At 37.5% G+C, this 5,436-nt stretch overlaps 1 protein-coding gene across 1 annotated transcript in view; it reads right to left on the bottom strand.

The window, feature by feature from the left end:
* Window positions 1-5,436, bottom strand: part of LOC102481925 (C-type lectin domain family 4 member A) — a 30,105-nt gene that overhangs the window by 7,509 nt on the left and 17,160 nt on the right. The window lies entirely within an intron of this gene.

The following is a 5,436-nucleotide window of genomic DNA, read 5'->3' as shown; positions in this document are numbered from 1 at the left end:
GGGAAGATTGAACCACAACAGAAGATAGATCAAGTAGATGAGACTGAGCTGGTGAAATAGCATTTTATGACTTTTGACAAAACTATTGCTGATTTTCTTCTAGGCTTTTTTGTCCGGTTTTACAGATTTTTGTCCTGTCTTCAGCTGCCCATAGGTTCATGTACCTACTATTTGAACAGAATTCTATACAGTTTCCTGGCTTTAAGTTTTTTTGTTTGTTTGTCTGTTTGGATTTTTTTGTTTTTCTTTTCTTTGGAGAGGTTTTAGCTATAGGGTGCATGTGCTTGCCAGAAAGACAGAGAGAGACAGAGAGATAGAAAGCGAGAAATCACTCCCCAAGGAGGGTTTTTTATTAAGTACATGAGACTGAACTGGTGAAATAGCGTTTTATGACTTTTGACTAAAACATTGCTGATTTTCTTCTAGGCTTTGTTTTCCGGTTTTAAGGATTTTTGTCCTGTCTTGACTTGTCTAGGTGCATGTTTCTACTACTTGAACAGAATCCTAACCTGTTTCCTAGCTTTAAGTTTTAAGGCAAATTCCTTAGCATTTCTTTGATTTATTAAAGTTAAAACTGCTTTTCTTGAAATTACCAGCTGAACTTGCTATTGAAAGTAGTTAGATTATTTAAGAAATTGTGTGATCAATAAAATGGGTTGAGAAGGAATGTAAGATAACTGTAGACACCAGAGATAGTGTGAGAAGAGGGTGGGAAAGGGCAGAGGGTGAGAAATAAGGGTAATATATATATACATAAATATATATGAAACTAGAAATGGAAAATTATGGATGAAAACATGCATGATTAAGCCTCTATGCAGTATATTCTGGATGGGAAATCACATTTTGTATGTTGTGGCAATGCTTAGGGAATAAATATAAATTAATTAACTTAAAAAAATGTTTCAGGGGGGAAAAAAACATGAAAACTGTTTTTCTTGAAATAAAAAAAAAGGGGGACCAGCAGCTAGTGTTATGGCTATGTCACTGGACTCCCACATAGTCGACTGCGGTTCGAGCCCCAGACCCGGTGACTTAAACTCACCCCGGACACGTGTGCGTGCATGCTCAAGATCCCTAGAGGAGAATGGAGGAGAAGGGATTGTGGTGTGGCCATCCCCCCAGGGGGGGGTGATTTCTCACTTTCTCTCTGGTGAGCATGTGCAACCTATAGCAAAAATCTCTTTAAAAAAAGAAAGTCTCTTAATAGTTCTAAACATTGCCTATTTGAGTATTAGAGGCCAACCAAGCTCAGTTCTAGCTCCATCAAAAACTTATGGGTAGTGCTCAGGGCTATTGCTTTCTCATGTTCCACTGCTGCTTCTGAATGTAGAAATGAGTAGAACCATGATTTTTATCATCACACCTTCCTGTAGAAGAATGTTATGTAGCTCTCATTTATTAGATGAAGTACTACGTTGAAATGGCATATTAACAGTGTAGCATTTGTATGTTCAGAGTCATTCTTAAGAAAACTCTTGGTACCAAGAATGTCCTTTAACAGGTCATAAGATACATAACTGAACATTTACCAAGTTAGACTATTACATTTAAAATGAAAATTAACCAAGTGTTTAATGTATGTCCAAGGTATCTTAAGTTCTCCAGTTTAAGAGTGAATTTAAAAGATAAATAAATTGCCCATTGAGCAACAGAGACAAAATTGATGGGGAAAAACTAGATCCTCATATAGAGATCTTAAGTGTGTGTACACAAAATAACGTGATTCCAGAATACGTGAGGCAAAAACTATGCAACTGAAAGGAAAAACTGACAAATATACAATTACAGGTGGAGATAGTAACACCTCTCTCTTAACAACAGATAGAAAAATTGCACAGAAAATCAGGACAAATACAGAAGAGCTTAAAAACATTATCAGTCGGGGACCAGCAGTTAGCGTAATGGCTATGTCACTAGACTTCCACATAGTTGACCACCGTTCGGGTCCCAAACACGGTGGCTTAAACTCACGCTGAGCGCGTGTGTGTGCGTGCCCAAGATCCCAAGAGGAGAATGGAGAGATTGTGGCGTGGCCATCCCCCCTGGGGGGTGATTTCTCGCTTTCTGTCTCTCTGTCTCTCTGTCTTTCTGGCGAGCATACGCACCATATAGTAAAAAAAAAAAAAGAACATTATCAGTCAACAAAATCTTATCAACATTTATAAAACACTACACCCAACAACACAATATCCATTCTTTTCAAATACTCATTGATTATATGCCAAGATAAACCATATTCTGGAACAAAGTAATCCTAAAAAATTTCAAAATCACTGAAATCAAATTGAAAATGTCCTCCAATCACAATAGAAGTAAACTAACAATCAATAAAAGAAAGAAAACATGGAAACTCACAAACGTTGAGATTAAACAATGCACTTCTAAATACTTCATGGGTCAAATAAGTCTCAGGAAAATAAGTGCCCTGAACTGAATGAAAATGAAATGACAACATATTGAAATTTATAAGATGCTATTTTTCAATAAAAGTTACTAGAGCTTCTCAGAAAAATAGCTAATTCTAAGACAGAGACAGGAAATATACAAATGAATCTGAACAAGAACGTAAAGAAATGATCAAACAAAACCAGACAAAAGAAAAAACACATTGATGGGGAAAAATCAAAGGAACATAGGAGTCAACCGAAAGAGCTCACAGTTGCCAAAGTTGGAAAAGCAAAATAAGGAAACTAGTAATGGATCATAATACAAAGTATAAAATAAATACCCATGGCACAGGTACATAATTAATTAATTAATTAATTAATAATATTAATAAATAATTAATAAATAGGATAGAAAGGCAGTTGGGGGCACCGTACCAGATTTCTTCCTGTTTTCTGACTCGTCCAGGATGTATCAGTCCACCACTGTTTTCCCAGGAGCCTGTGCTGCTGCAGACCAGGGAAGGTCCGCCTTTGGTGGGGTAGGCTGATGCAGGGGAGTGCAAGGGTTCTTCCCGACCTGGCAGTTGGTAGGGGGAGACAACACAGAGGATTGCTCTAGGCTTCTTCCTGCCTCCAGGCTCCTCTGGAGTACATCCGCCGCCCCTTTTCCCAGGTCTGTGCTACTACAAATCAGCGTGAATGGGTGGTTGGTGGCGGAAACTAACACAGGGGAACGCTTAAGGTTTCTTACTGCCTCCCAACTTGTCCCAGGAATATTGTGAGGTTTCACAGTTTTCTGAACTGAGCAGCAACTCCTTTTCCCTCTTCAATCTGAAAATCTGCAGGTTAGCCCCAGGTGCACCTGATCTCGGGAGACTGAGAAAGGAAGCAACACCCAAAGGTGACTATATACACACTTTGACTAGAAGCCAAGGCCCTCTACCAGGAACACATCAAAAAAGTAGGGCTCTTCTTCCTCTAGACACTCTAAAATCGACTCTAAAATCGACAACAGAAAAGCAGGTTGTAGTGTATAATCCACCAAATGACTAGAAACCAGTGCAGAGCCACAAAAAGTATGGGGAAACAAATACCTCTTCCTCAATGGAACAGAGCATCTCTTCTTCAACCATGGATAGCACAAAGGAATTTAAAGGAATGTCAGAAATAGAGTTCATAATATTCATGATGACAGAGATGAAGAAGTCTTTCCAGGATTTAAAAGAAGAGATGGACACCATAAAAAATTTTTTTTAAATCAGTCAGAACTTCTAGAGATGAAGAGAGTCATACAGGAAACCAAGACCTCCCTCAAAAGTATTAACAGTAGATTGGACCACAAAGAAGACAGAATCTCTGATCTAGAAGACAGAGCTTTGACTTAGATAAAACCACCAAAAATAATGAAAAATAATTTTTAAAAATGAGGACAACATACAAGTAATATTAGATGCTATGAAATGCCCAAATATTCAAATAATAGGAATTCTAGAAAGTGAAGAATTGGACAAGGGCATAGAAGGTCTATTCCATGAAATACTTGCAAAAAACTTACCAAACTAGAGAAGCGATCAAACGTCCAAACCCAAGAAATACAAAGGACCCCAAACAGAATCAACACAAGGAGATCTTCTCCATGGTACATCATAGCCAGAATGATCAAAATCACGGATAAATACAAAATACTGAAAATGGCAAGAGAGAAACGTCAAGTTACATATAAAAGTTATCCCATCAGGCTAACATTGGACCTCTCAGTGGAAACAATGCAAGCAAGGAAGGGATGAGAAGACATATTCACAGTGTTGAAAGAAAAACAATTTCAACCAATATAACTATACCCAGCAAGATTAACCTTCAAATGAGAAGAGAAGATTAAAATATTTTCAGATAAACAAAACCTGAAAGAATTTACCAACACCAGACCAGCTCTTCAAGAAGTTCTGGAGGGAGATCTATACCAGGAAAACTAAAGAGAGAGAGATGGAAACAGATAAAAAAAGAAAGAAAAGAAAATGGCTAACATAATGGCAGAGACAAGTCCAGAAATATCAATAATATCATAAATGTTAATGGATTAAATTCTTCAATCAAGAGATACAGACTGGCTGAAGGGATTTAAAAAACAAACACCTCTATCTGTTACCTACAGGAAACACACTTCATAGAAAAAAAGGTATATATAGATTAAAAGTGAAGGACTGGAAAAAGGTATTCCATGCAAATAGAAACCAAAAAAGGACTGAAGTTGCAATACTGATTTCAGATAAAATAGGCTTTAAGACAAAAACTGCAAGAAGAAACAAAGAAGGACATTGTATAGTAGTAAAAGGGCTAATTCATCAAGAAGACGTAATAATTCTAAATATCTATGCACCCAACAAAGGAGCATCTAAATACATGAAAGAAAGACGGCTAGATCTAAAAGGAGAGATAGACTATAACACACTAATTGTCAGGGAAATTATATGGAAAACATTATCAAATATGAAATGGTGCTTAGCTCTCAATGTATAGGAATCTATACACAAATTTGGGTGTTCCAAAATTGTGTAAGATTCTTAAATATCTGTTTTGTAATAGTATGTTATTAGTCATACTTGTAAAGCTAAATAGTTCCAATGTAGTTTGTCACAGAAATGATCAAATTTACCAATGTTGGGTTATGGTAAAATCAGATCTTCAACCATGGCTATTTTAAGGTTCATAGCTCTATTCTGATGCTTTTTTTTTTTTCCTATAGGGCACATGTACTCACTGGAAAGACAGAGACAGAGAGACAGAAAGCAAGAAATCACCCGGGCTGGGGGGGGGGCACGCTGCAATCCCTCCTCTTCCATTCTCCTCTCAGGATCTTGGGCACACACACACATGCACCCGGTGTGTGTTTAAGCCACCGGGTCCAGGATTCGAACTGTGGTCAACTACATGGGAGTCCAGGAATGTAGCCATTATGCCATCTGCTGGTCCCCATAGAAAAAGCAAAACATTTAATGGACACAAAAATGGAAAATTGTCTGCTGGATGATAATGTGTGTAATAATAT

The sequence above is a fragment of the Tupaia chinensis genome, unplaced genomic scaffold (assembly GCF_000334495.1).
Source record: "Tupaia chinensis unplaced genomic scaffold, TupChi_1.0 Scaffold000183_1, whole genome shotgun sequence".
Lineage (NCBI taxonomy): Eukaryota > Metazoa > Chordata > Mammalia > Scandentia > Tupaiidae > Tupaia > Tupaia belangeri.
Note: the sequence above shows the minus strand (reverse complement) of the source record. Positions and strands in the feature narration are given on the sequence as shown.